Source organism: Girardinichthys multiradiatus, chromosome 5 (assembly GCF_021462225.1).
Source record: "Girardinichthys multiradiatus isolate DD_20200921_A chromosome 5, DD_fGirMul_XY1, whole genome shotgun sequence".
NCBI lineage: Eukaryota > Metazoa > Chordata > Actinopteri > Cyprinodontiformes > Goodeidae > Girardinichthys > Girardinichthys multiradiatus.
The window spans coordinates 12,733,597-12,747,984 of NC_061798.1; the positions used below are offsets into that span (position 1 = coordinate 12,733,597).

At 40.1% G+C, this 14,388-nt stretch overlaps 1 protein-coding gene across 20 annotated transcripts in view; it reads right to left on the minus strand.

The window, feature by feature from the left end:
* The window catches only part of ptprdb (protein tyrosine phosphatase receptor type Db), a 270,931-nt gene that overhangs the window by 161,350 nt on the left and 95,193 nt on the right, over window positions 1-14,388 (minus strand). For 19 of the 20 annotated variants that reach the window (XM_047365128.1, XM_047365124.1, XM_047365113.1 and 16 more), the window contains exons 3-4: window positions 5,795-5,866; window positions 3,875-3,919 (exon numbers count right to left, since the gene is read on the minus strand). The gene's annotated coding sequence lies outside the window, so the exon portion shown is untranslated. Of the gene's footprint in view, window positions 1-3,874; window positions 3,920-5,789; window positions 5,867-14,388 lie in introns of all 20 variants that reach the window. The other variant, XM_047365105.1, reaches the window with a different exon arrangement.

Here is a 14,388-nt window from a genome sequence, read left to right on the forward strand (position 1 = left end):
ATGTCACCCATAATGTTGTGTGCATTTCAATATTTTGAGCAAAACTGTGCTCTTACCCTGCTAATTGAACCTTCACACTCTGCTCTTACTGGTGCAATGTGCAATCAAGGAAGACTGGCTACCAGGCTGGTCCAATTTAGCCATGAAACCTCCCACACTAAAATGACAGGTGTTTCAGTTTCATTGTCCAGCCCCTGTAGGTGTAGGATGTTTTTCACCTGTCATTTGTTTAATTTTTACTCACATTTTTCTTTAACAATCCAGCATATTTCTTTTACATGTGCCTTTTTATTTTAGAATCTTTTTGATTCCTTTCTGTTTCTATTGAATTTGTGATGGAACAAAATCACAGTTACTTTGTGGGACAGTTGTAATTATATGCATTTTGCCCATTACACTTTCACTTTTAAACAGATTTTTACCTTGTTTACACAGAAGGTAAAGATGCCTAGTCTCTCTTTACAAATATATGTAGCTTAAGGGGAAACTAAACATTAACATTAACATATTCTAATCAAACCAAAAGTCCACACTGAAAGGATTTTTAAAACAAAACCCAATGACTACTTTTCAAAACATCCAAATACTTTCACATAATTACAATTGGTCTCTCCTACAAAATTAAGCATTCACAACAAGTAGAATGATTTGGTTTGAAAATCTCCACTTTACCAAGTAATTAGTTTCTAGAGCATGCATTTACAGATGTAATAGCTCTTTTGGGCCACCCTGCAAAGTCTGCAGTTAAAAGATTAGGGCTCTAAAACAATATTATGACTACATTTCCTGAATGATGCAAGGAACAGCTTAAGAACAAGTCAGTGATTTGGTGTATGTACAATACCTCAAACCATCTATCTAAGGTCACCTAACAGTGTCTTATTACCTGATAATTTCCAAGCTTAGTACTGTAGATTTGGCTCAAAGACCTAAATAGTGGTAAACGGGTAGGATGGAGGCACAGTAAGATTACAGTTCTACTCTATTTTTAGTGCCAATTTTTTACTATTAAAGAGTTAAAGTACATGATCAGGGTGGACAGGCTGGGCTTCTCAGTGTATTCCATGATATTTGACAACAATGAGAAGGATGTTGGAACAAGTCAGGAAACCCCAGCATTGTACCCATTACAGATAACCTGCTAACCTGCTGCATGGACTCCTCTAGATCCCTGTTGGCTGGATGTTAGCAGCAGATCTTTTAAATCCTGTGTTGCGAGTTGTGCTGTTTGGGTTTACTGAATCTACAGTAAAAGCAACAAATGCTCTAAGTGATAGACTAGCAGACATCCTTACTGACGCATTCCTGAATAGTCACACACTTAATTTTTGTTCATTGATCCATAATTCCTTCCAAAATCAGAAAGATATCAGTTTAACTAAATGTAGGATTGTGACTGACCTATCTCTACTGTCTTGTATTTACTAGGGAAATGCGTTAGATCAAGTAGCTGAATGGGAACAGCTAAAAATGAAAGACGTGGAAACCACCTGGGATACCATATAGGCATTTTGATCCAAGTGGAATTTAATCCATATTTGATGAGTGGGAAGCTGCATCAGAGATGCCTAATTCCTAATGCTCAGCTTTGCTTTCATTGTGAGGAGGAATCAAGAGGAAGATGTAGGTGACCCATGTGTGGGCATGTTTTCCTTCTTACCTTGATCTGCTCAAGTAGATCTGTGAGAGATCTATTAACATTCTTGAACTGATTTCTAAATTGAAAAACTACAGTGACGGAAGAAAATGCTTGGAGTTGCGTAAGAACAAGGACGGAGCATATTTGCTTGGAATAAGCTTGTAAAACACTCAATGTGTAATATGTGCTGTGAAACATTTGTTTATGTATGTTTCATCTGTTTCCTAATAACATATGTTTATTAGGACAGCATTTTATTTCCTTGAAGAGGACGCAATGAACAATATATCTTAATGCGCTTCTTATATTGGTTTTACCTTCAGGAATTCCCAATGTTGAGAAACAGGTGATGAGAGAAAGAATGGTTTTACTGTACAATGTCAAAATTATAAGGATATACAAACTTAAAAAAAAAATTTTTTTTAATTATATAGTTAATTTAAAAGAAACTCCTTCTGGCTGGTAATTGAGATTAGCAGCCAGAAGGAGAGTGCTTATGGACAGTTTCAAGTCCGCTGGGGAGTCCGCTCAGAAGTGGGATTTTCCAAGTTCCTTGTCGGAAAAACAACAAAAACAGCTTATGAAGTCGGAATATAGACTGGGAAAGTTGAAGTTCAGTATCTGTTATGGCTGTATATAGAGCATTTGCAATACTGTAGTATGTCAGCTTACTTCCTGTCTCCCACTCTGGGGGACATGCAAAAAAGAGCCCTAACCAGACACTGCTACTGGAGCGACTGTTTTAAACTGTGGATTTCAGAGACTGGTTATAGTAAAACAGAATTGGACATACGGGAGGATCCACAGGATTCAACACTACACCATGTCCTGCTAATATAATTATATATCAGGTTAGTCTTTGTTACCCTTAAGGTCATATCTTCTGATTGAAGGATGGGTTATGTTTTTTTTGGACATTAGAAAGGCTCATTCTTGGGCTAGATCTGCATATATGCCTACCACTAGTTGACAAATGAGAGCTGGGCATCTATTTTTGAAATGTAAACAGTTTAAAATTATGTCTTAGCTAATGCATACAAATTTGCAAACAAAAACTAGACTAACTGTCAGTTCTATTATTTTAGACAGGCTGGGAACATAATGTTGAATTTTGGCTTACTTTGGTGTAAGGTCACAGACAGGTTGTAGGTTTTCAAATTAAAAGCTCGTGGTCAGTAGCACCCATAGTTAAATATAAAAAGCAGTTCTCCATATGGATGTACGAAATGTTCAGCAGCCTAAGTATGCACAATTAAACCATATTTGTTATTTGGTATCTGGTGTGGTCTAGTTAATCATAAACAATTTTATTATTAGTATTAATTAAGAAAAGAGTAAAGATAGATAAGCAATCAGAAATTTATTGAAATATTTGTGTTTGTCATTTTGGTATGTTTACTACTCCAAATTTATTGTACTAATAATGTATTTTATTCTCTAGAATAACATAGTGTTATCTAGTTGGTCATTTAAATATTGTTGTTTTGATTATATTAAAGTCCAACAAGAGACAACAGCAACAGTGAAAAATAGTCATTATACATAGGGACTAAGTCAAACTGTATCTATATTAAAAGTCTATTCTATCCTATTCTATTCTATTCTATTCTATCCTATTCTTAATCTTTAGTATGCAAGGTGTATTTAAATGTATGTATGTGCTCATGGAGGCATGCCGGTACCAGATTGCTCATAATTTATTTGAACTGAAAAGCAAAACGAAGGGCGACCCACTCGTTTGTGTGTGTGTTGGTGTGTGATGCAAAGCTGTAGCTGTCACGATTTTTATGTCTTACTGACTCCTACCCAGACAGAAGGTTTCTGTTTATCTGACTGCCTGAGTGCATATGTGAGTTATCTTGATCAAATTCCCAATTACACAGGTACATGACACTTAAATGCTGGACTCCCTCTACAGATAAACACTTACATATCACATCCACTCTCTTACAAAAGTACAAACACAGACACACACACGAGCCTCACAGGCCAGAGGCACCAGGCACTTCATTTCCTATTCCGCCCCCTCTCTGCACCCTCGTATTCATCTCTGGTCTCCCCAACACAACCACAGTCACTATAGCAACCTCACAAAGAGCTACTAGCAGTCAAGCAGATCATGTCACTGCAACATCAGTCAAAGGACGTAGACGCACACCTTCAAGCATCCTAACAGCGTACAACAGCTCCCTCCCTCTCTTTCCACCCAAACCGGCGAAACAAAAGATGGCATACCTTTGCTCATGTTTGATCCTCGATGTTGAAGTTTGAAAGTGGGAGCTGGAAGAGAACAGAGAAGGTCTGTTTGGACAATTGAAAACTTATCAAAAATCATATTGATTAGTGTTTTTACTTTCTTTCCTTGCTTAAACAATTTTTTGCTTAAATGATGAGGCAGAGAGAAAACTAGATGTGGGCCTATGAAAGCACTATCTGTTCAAAAGGGGCCATTACCGTCTGATCCAGTTAGGTACGTTACTCTGCTGCCACCTGTAGACCACACCCAGCTACTTCACATGCATAAAATCTCAGGACTGTGAACTTTTACAACAAACACTCAAATGTAACTCACTGAAGATAAAAAAAGGAGGAGTAGATGAGTTTTGCAGTAGACAGACTAAGATTTGATGTTCAACATGCCGTTTGATTCCAAAATAATCCCCTCGATACTATCTCTCTGCCTTAAGAGAGTAAAGAGGACTCCCACTGAAGCAATCGGCTCGCCTCAAAATCCTCTGCACATCATCCAAGAATACTTTCAAAGAGTTTGATCAGATCTGTGTCTCCTTTCTTTTATTTTTTTGTACATCAGAGGCTTGGTAGCAAAAATTTATCAAACGCAAACTCTAATTCCAGCCATCCTCAGAACGGGGAAAGTGGCACTCAGAGCAACACACACACCAGCCCCATGCAGCCTCTGCATCTTTGAGCAAACCGGAAAAGGATGAGCGAATGCTTTATTTTTAGAGCGGTGACGCTATGCAAACTTAAACACTAACACGAGAGGAAGGCTCAGCGATGCGTTTGAGGACCGCATATTCAATAATGCATCAGAGGCAGCAGTTTTTAAAGACAGCTGGGGATCGCTGCTCTGTCTTGTCTTGTCTCTTTGCATGTCTTTTCCTGCCTTCTGTCCACTGTGATGGCAGCAGATTTGCCTCTCCTGGGGGCTGGTGATGTTTGGTTAAACTTTAATCCTGTCGACGGCGTCCTCACTCACTTTCTGTCCCTAAGAATGAAGTCTTAATCTTTTTTTTTTCTTTGTCGGTGTCTCAGAACAAACATTTCCTCTACACCTCTGTGTTTTTGTAATCCTAGAGCAGACACAAGATTAAATATTGTTTTTGTGCATTTCGTCCACAGGTTCACGCTACACTGAAAAGCCAACAATTAAATTAACTATATCTCACAATCAATTAGTAACTTTTTTGTACTCTCAGAGCTGACAAAACATTTTATGAGGTCCTGAGCAGAATTTGATTTGGGGGCCCACTTTTTCTACTATTCATGATTTACCAATAAGCAAACAACTGGCCGTCAGTTATCCTTGAAAGTTTTTTGCTTATTTTATCGCTTGTGTTCCTTCATACACCACCTGTAAATATTCATTAGTCATTTCTGGCTTACCAAATTGGATTTGGTGTGCAACTCTTGAACTGTTAGTGGCCCCCATCATCCCTGTATTTCACTGACATTCCTGTTTTAAAAATTCTTTTGGCAAGCAACAAAAAGATAATCCAACTACCTAAACTATTATAAGCTTGTTAGGCTTTGATTCCCTGTAAAAATCAAAACCGCAAAATTGTACTGTATATTACTACTTAAAAGTATTGTCTAAATTTAGTGTTTATTCAGTGTTTACTCTGACATTTATCATCAGTCTGTAACAAAATAACAATGAATTAGTGGTATAGATAACATTATCATTATTATTAGCATAACAACAATGTAAGATTATTTTTCCAGTAGAAGGAATGACTGTTGCTTCTCAGTTGTAAACAAAGCAATTAGACCAGTTTGGCTGTATTGAAAAATCCTATTTATAAAAGCTCAGGCCGACTGCACAAATCAGGAAGGGAACAAATCTGTATTTGAGAGTTGAAGAGTATGTGCATGCTTCTATTTTAGGGACACTGCGATCGGTGGTTACCTTACTTCAGCACACAGGTTCACCGTGCTGCTTCATCCTTGAGGAATAAAAGAGCACGAAATCTCCCCAGAATTCTCCTGCAAGACACAAGAACAGGCAGAGACAGAAAGAAAGAGAAAGAAAAAGAGGGCAGTGGGGGAGAAAGGAGAAGAGAAAAAAGTGGGAAATGGATTAGGAGCAGAGCCTCAATCTTTCAGAACTCAGAGCTTTTAAAGACGAGCCTGACTTTCAAAAAGTTCACTGTTCCTAAGTATGAGTGTGTACGTGTGTAAGTGCGTGTGGGCGCATTCATGTTTACAGCATTCAGACTGAGGCTTTCTTTCCACAGCAAAGTCAGAGTTCAACGACTCCAGCTGAGTTGTTCCAAAAGCAGTCTGGGTCAAATGGACAGCCCTGGCTCAACTGCTACAGTGGGAGCTTTTAAGGGTTTTAAGGCAGCAGCGTGCAGATCTCACAGGCTGCGAGGAGGAAGAGGGGGGCGAATAAAAAAAAAAACAGACGAAAAAAAAAAAAACACGGCAAGGTGGGAAAAGCATGCCCCACTTTAGTACAGGTAGCGCAGACTGATGGATCAAAGGGGGACGGTCGAATTAGAACACATGTGGGTATTCAAGCACAGAGGCGTGGAAAATGTGAATACAAAAAAACACTAATCTATACACACAAAATCCATCTACAGTGTTTTTTTTCCATGTTTGGTCACTGCATTGACCTGAGACTGTTATTCAGGATTCCTGGTAAAGCAGAGTGCACTGACTTGTAGCAAAACAAAGAGAAATCACGTCAGATGTGGAGTGGGTCTCAGAGGATTATAATCAGGTCCACAGTTATTCTTCTCATGACATCTATCCCCTCTTGAACCTCTGCAGAAAATCTACACACTTGCAAGCAAATAAAACATGTAAAAAAAAAAACATTTGAATCATTTTATCAAAGAAAGTAGCTGCAATTTAACTACTACACACCCATAATTTTACACTACAACAAAAAGTAGTTTCCCTTTTCACCTGGTTCTGTCCTATTCATTGGCCAGAATCAGCCTCCGGCAAACAAGTGAATAATATGCCATACCAAGCAGTCGCCACCAGTCGGTGCTGTTAAACCACTCCTGAGTTTGTGCCGCTGACCGACTTAAAAAACCGGGCCAGAGCGGATGATGGCGGCATACATTAAAATGCAGGGATCTGATGATGGAAGCATGATGAGTGATTTAACAGTGCATAATAATAAATTTTCGGGTCATTACTGTTGGCTTCCTTGACCCACAAATGCAGCAGAAGTAGGAGGGTCTTACGTAATGTAATCGAAAAGCCGTTAAATGAGTCTTTGCCTGGCTCTCATGATCTTTGGGAGATGCGATAGATTTCTCTGCTGCCCCAGCTTGTGCAAACTATGTGCACTGTGGCAAATGCTTGCTGCACACAATGTGTGAAAACTAGTTCACACTTTATTTTCAGTTGATGGCACATTCATCCGTGGATTTTTTTTTTCTCCAGTTGCATCACGTTTATTCTCTAATATTACAAATGCTGTAAAAATTTGCTTTTGAGAGAACTATGATGTGGTTTAGTTGGTTCTGTCTAAGGAATGCCATCTTTCTGTGCCTTGTAAAAGTATACACACCCGTTGAGCTTTTTCACATTTTGTCCTGTTGAAACCTCAATTATATTAAATTGTTAGGATTTTTTGTGATTGACCAACACAGAGTAGTGTATAATTGTGAAGTGGAAGAAAAATTATACAAAAAATATTGAAAAAATATATTAGGGCTAAAGAAAATGTATCGGATTCATTTAAAACTGAAATAACTGTCAACTAATTTCGTAATCGAATAATCGTTGTGAAGTATACAGACTCTAAAACATGCCATTTTCTGAAAGAACAACCCACTTAAAGCTGTAATTAAGCAAAAAAACAGTAGAAAAAATAAATACATTTTGCATTTAGATGAGAAACCTTTGTCTGTAAACATGCTCTATCCAGAACCCCTCAAGCGGCATACAGTACAGACCAAAAGTTTGGATACACCTTCTCATTCAACGAGTTTTCTTTATTTTCATGACTATGAATATTGTAGCTTCACACTGAAGGCATCAAAACTATGAATTAACACATGTGGAATTATATACTGAACAAAAAAGTGTGAAACAACTGAAAATATGTCTTATATTCTAGGTTCTTCAAAGTAGCCACCTTTTGCTTTGATTACTGCTCCACACACTCTTGGCATTCTGTTGATGAGCTTCAAGAGGTAGTCACCTGAAATGGTTTTCACTTCACAGGTGTGCCCTGTCAGGTTTAATAAGTGGGATTTCAAGCCTTATAAATGGGGTTGGGACCATCAGTTGTGTTGTGCAGGAGGTGGATACAGTACACAGCTGATAGTCCTACTAAATAGACTGTTAGAATTTGTATTATGGGAAGAAAAAAGCAGCTAAGTAAAGAAAAACGAGTGGCCATCTTTCCTTTAAGAAATGAAGGTCAGTCAGTCCAAACAATTGGGAAAACTTTGAAAGTGTCCCCAAGTGCAGTCGCAAAAACCATCAAGCGCTACGAAGAAACTGGCTCACATGAGGACCGCCCCAGGAAAGGAAGACCAAGAGTCACCTCTGCTGAGGACAGGCAACAAGCAGAAGAGACTTGTTTGGGCTAAAGAACACAAGGAATGGACATTAGACCAGTGGAAATCTGGGCTTTGGTCTGATGAGTCCAAGTTTGAGATCTTTGTGCGGCGCAGAAGAGGTGAATGGATGGACTCTACATGCCTGGTTCCCACCGTGAAGCATGGAGGAGGAGGTGTGATGGTGTGGGGGTGCTTTGCTGGTGACACTGTTGGGGATTTATTCAAAATTGAAGGCATACTGAACCAGCATGGCTACCACAGCATCTTGCAGCAGCATGCTATTCCATCCGGTTTGCGTTTAGTTGGACCATCATTTATTTTTCAACAGGACAATGACCCCAAACACACCTCCAGGCTGTGTAAGGGCTATTTGACCAAGAAGGAGAGTGATGGGGTGCAGCGCCAGATGACCTGGCCTCCACAGTCACCGAACCTGAACCCAATCCAGATGGTTTGGGGTGAGCTGGACCGCAGAGTGAAGGCAAAAGGGCCAACAAGTGCTAAGCATCTCTGGGAACTTCTTCAAGACTGTTAGAAAACCATTTCAGGTGACTACCTCTTGAAGCTCATCAACAGAATGCCAAGAGTGTGTGGAGCAGTAATCAAAGCAAAAGGTGGCTACTTTGAAGAACTTAGAATATAAGACATATTTTCAGTTGTTTCACACTTTTTTGTTCAGTATATAATTCCACATGTGTTAATTCATAGTTTTGATGCCTTCAGTGTGAAGCTACAATATTCATAGTCATGAAAATAAAGAAAACTCTTTGAATGAGAAGGTGTGTCGAAACGTTTGGTCTGTACTGTAGTTCTAGCAAAATTCTGTAATAGATCTCCAATTAAGCACCTTTTGCTATCCGATTATTAATCGATTAATAAAGAAAATCGACAGATTAATCGATTAGCAAAAAAATTTTTAGTTGCAGCCCTAAAAAATATATCTGAAAAGTGTGGAGTGCAATTGTATTCAGTGCCCTAAGTCAATATTATTTTAGAATCCCCTTGCAGTTACAGCAGAAACACTTTTGGGTATTTCTCTATTAAGAAAGAAAGTAAGGAATTTTTATCCATATAGAAACTTTTATGTTAGAGGCTGCATGGTGGCACAGTTGGTAGCACTCTTGCCATGCAGCAAGATGGTTCTGGGTATGACTCCGGCCGAGGGTCTTTCTGCATGGAGTTTGGATGTTCTCCCCGTGCATGTGTGGGTTCTCACCAGGTACTCTGGCTTCCTCCCACAGTCCAAAGACCAATTAACCTAACAGGTTAATTGGTCTCTCTAAATTGCCCTTGGGTGTATGCTTGGCTTTTTGTGTGCTGCCCTGCGATGGAGTGGCGAGCTGTCCAGGGTGTATCCCACCTGCCGCCTGTAGACTGCTGGAGATAGGCACCAGTTTCCCCACGACCCACTATGGAAAAAGCGGAATAGAAAATGACCAACTGACTTTTAGGTTAAACTGTAAAGGGTCTTTCTCCTTTAGTTTAGTTTAAGATTACATTGCAATCCCTGATCAGTATTACTCGTCTAATAACTGAAGCTATCACCAATTTTTTTTTTTATCGCAAAAAAGCTCAGGCTCAGTCATATTGAATGGATAGGGTCTGTAAAAATCAGTTTTTATGTCTTGCCAGAAATTCTAAATTTTATTTAGGTCTGGACTTTGACTGGGCCATTTTGACACATGGATATACTTTAATGTAACTATTTAGATTTAGGTGAACCTCTACAGCAGATGGAGATGATGTGTTGTCCTCCAAAGGCTTGTAAAAAGGTTTTAACTTTGGTGTCATCTGACCTGAGAACCTTCTTCCACATGTTTTTTGTGTTGCCTGCCTACCATTTGACAAACGTCTGCTCTTCCAGTAAGGCCAGATAAGTGGAGAGTAGAACCACAGTAATAACTGTCCCATCAACAGATTGTCCCACCTGAGCTGTAGATCTTTGCAGCTTCTCCAGAGTTACTATGGGCCTCTTGCCTACTTCTCTTATCAAAGGTCTCTTTCAAATCAACTTGAACACAAGTTGACTTCTGAAGGCAAGTGGATGCACCGGGTTGTATTTAGGGTTCTCAGAGTCAAAGGGGCTGAATACAAATGCATGGTGCACTTTTATGATTTTATTCATAAAACAATTTGTAAGAGCATGTATAATTACCATATCTACAATTGCACACTACTGTTTGTTTGTGTATCACGTAAAATCCTAACAGAAAACACTGAAGATTGCGGTTGTAACAGGAAAAAATGGGAAAAGATTTAAGAGGTATGAATACTTTTTGAATGTTGGTGACCTGTCTTGCTGACCTGTGCTTCCCCAGAAATAATTAAAGCCTCAGCAGCTTTGTGGCTGAAAGGGAGAGGGAAAACTGGACCGTCTGCAAAGCGTAAGCAGATTTAAGCAGATAGGAGAAATAGAAATTTCTGTATGTTTATCCAGGGTTGGTGTGGATTTTTCTGTGATAAAGCTGCACCCACTATGAAGGCCCTTTTTACTGCCTTGAAAATCTAAAAGAACTCCCATGGGGACCCTTCAGAGCAGCCTTTGAAGGCATGTTATGTTAAATGGCTGAACTGACTATTCTGTGAGAGTCAATTAGAAAGAAATTCATATCTGTGTGTTGTGTCTGGACATCCTCTCACAGGTTTCAGCTGGTGGCGGATGTGAATCAGGGCAAATCTGCAGATTATTTAGGTCAGCGAAGTGCTTTCTTGTACCATTTTCACACCATGAGGCAAACTATTTCTGCACTATATTGCACAGCGATGGCCCGGATAATTTGTGATGTCTAACCCCTAAACATGGCAGCCCAGTGGAACGAGGCTTACTTTGGTTTGGCTTCACTCAGCATGTGTGAAACACTCTTCTTAGGGTTTCTGTCAACTGAACTCAACATCAAGGCAGGTGGGTAAGCAGGGTAGCAGAGTGGGAATCAGACATCCCTTTCTGAGCCCAGTTCAAGTGAAGTAGCACACCGGGGCCACCCATAACACTGACATCATGCCCCACAAATATCTCCTCACACAAATTTCCTCGAGCTGCGTCGTCACTTCTTACACCCTCACACAAGTGTGAAATGTCTGACGATCATATGCCCATCCGCAGTGTCATTTTTCTAGAAACAACACATTTCAGCTGCTAAAAAAGGTTCGTAAACATGTTTACTATTTGGAAATGTATTTGCAGCCTCTGATCCAAATTTGTTCAGAATTTTTAGGGAAGTTATTTTGCAGGTCAAGCTAGCAGCAGGGGATCTCAACAGCACCTCACTGTTCTGCATAAACAACTTGTACTTGTTTACAACTTGGGGGAGTTTTGTATATCTAATGTTTAAACAGCAACATAAGGTTACAGGAATGATGAAGCATTATAGGAGGATGCATGATACATTCACAAAATGCCTGCATAATTAAACTGAGCACTGAGACGTGAACCTTTGCTCCCACACTGAAAAGGTCCCCAGTGGAATGAGAATTATCCAACTGGTTTCCCCTTTAGCTCATCTCTACTTTAAAAGTGATTACACAACAAAGAAAGTAAGGAAAACTTAAGTAAGTTCCCACTTTAATCTTATAGTAAGTATAGACAGAATAACGCAGTTGCGTTTGGAATTTAAAGGATTGTCAGATTATTGTGCCTGCATGACTTAGTTTCTCAACAAAAGCATCTGCTTCCGGACTTTAATATGATCCCTCCTGAAAAACAAAAGCACTGAACACAAAAACAAAAAAATGCATTAGGTCAGCAAAATATTAATATTGTGAAGGCCTATTTGGATTGCAATAATTGTTTTCCATGTTTTATGATCTCACACTTTGCATGCCAATGCAATATTCAGTTGACTTGATGGAGTCTCACTGCTGTGAATGTCTACACCTGACACACGTTGGCTAAGATGCTAAAGGTCACAGAAGGTGTCGGAAGCACAGACGAGAACAGGAGGATGGAGAAGGTGAGGATCAGAAAAGAAGAAAATAAAATTTAAGGCAGCTGTTTTTGTCATCACAATATTTACCAATAATGTTGATTGTTTTTCTAATATCGTGCCGCCGCAATGTCGAGTGCCTTGAAAAAGTATTCACTCCGGTTTAACTTTTACCATGTTCTTTGATTGATAATTGATAATATATATCTGAAATGGACCTTCATAAAAAGGCAGATCGATTTTGAAAACCCTAAATAAAATTCAATGCAATCATTTGACTTCAGATGTGACCTAATTAATAAATAGAGTCCACCTGTGTGTAATTTGATCTCAGGACCGAACCGATTATCTAAAAATAAAGAGTACGGCACAACTGCTAACCTACCGAAACATACCTGTCCCCTGAAACTGTTAGGCCACACAAGGAGAGCGTTAAGCAGAGAAGCAGCCAAAATCCCCAACTAGTGAGTTGCAGAGACCCACAGTTCAGGTGAGAGATTCATTTGACATGAACTCTACAAGTCTGTGCTATATGCTGAGCGTCAAGAAAGCCACTGTTAAGAGACTAAGAAGTCCTGCTTATCATGTAGGGGACACAGCAGACACGTGGAAGACGGTGCTCTGGTCTGATAGGACCAGATCAGAATCTTGTTGTGGAGATGCTTTTCTTCGGCAGGGACAGAGAAGGTGGATAGATGATGGGTGAAACTAAATACAGAGCAGTCCTGGAAGAAAAATTGAGGCTGCACAATACAGGTCCTTCTCAAAATATTAGCATATTGTGATAAAGTTCATTATTTTCCATAATGTCATGATGAAAATTTAACATTCATATGTTTTAGATTCATTGCACACTAACTGAAATATTTCAGGTCTTTTATTGTCTTAATACGGATGATTTTGGCATACAGCTCATGAAAACTCAAAATTCCTATCTCACAAAATTAGCATATCATTAAAAGGGTCTCTAAACGAGCTATGAACCTAATCATCTGAATCAACGAGTTAACTCTAAACACCTGCAAAAGATTCCTGAGGCCTTTAAAACTCCCAGCCTGGTTCATCACTCAAAACCCAATCATGGGTAAGACTGCCGACCTGACTGCTGTCCAGAAGGCCACTATTGACACCCTCAAGCAAGAGGGTACGACACAGAAAGAAATTTCTGAACGAATAGGCTGTTCCCAGAGTGCTGTATCAAGGCACCTCAGTGGGAAGTCTGTGGGAAGGAAAAAGTGTGGCAGAAAACGCTGCACAACGAGAAGAGGTGACCGGACCCTGAGGAAGATTGTGGAGAAGGGCCGATTCCAGACCTTGGGGGACCTGCGGAAGCAGTGGACTGAGTCTGGAGTAGAAACATCCAGAGCCACCGTGCACAGGCGTGTGCAGGAAATGGGCTACAGGTGCCGCATTCCCCAGGTCAAGCCACTTTTGAACCAGAAACAGCGGCAGAAGCGCCTGATCTGGGCTACAGAGAAGCAGCACTGGACTGTTGCTCAGTGGTCCAAAGTACGTTTTTCGGATGAAAGCAAATTCTGCATGTCATTCGGAAATCAAGGTGCCAGAGTCTGGAGGAAGACTGGGGAAAAGGAAATGCCAAAATGCCAGAAGTCCAGTGTCAAGTACCCACAGTCAGTGATGGTCTGGGGCGCCGTGTCAGCTGCTGGTGTTGGTCCACTGTGTTTTATCAAGGGCAGGGTCAATGCAGCTAGCTATCAGGAGATTTTGGAGCACTTCATGCTTCCATCTGCTGAAAAGCTTTATGGAGATGAAGATTTCATTTTTCAGCATGACCTGGCACCTGCTCACAGTGCCAAAACCACTGGTAAATGGTTTACTGACCATGGTATCACTGTGCTCAATTGGCCTGCCAACTCTCCTGACCTGAACCCCATAGAGAATCTGTGGGATATTGTGAAGAGAACGTTGAGAGACTCAAGACCCAACACTCTGGATGAGCTAAAGGCCGCTATCGAAGCATCCTGGGCCTCCATAAGACCTCAGCAGGGCCACAGGCTGATTGCCTCCATGCCACGCCGCATTGAAGCAGTCA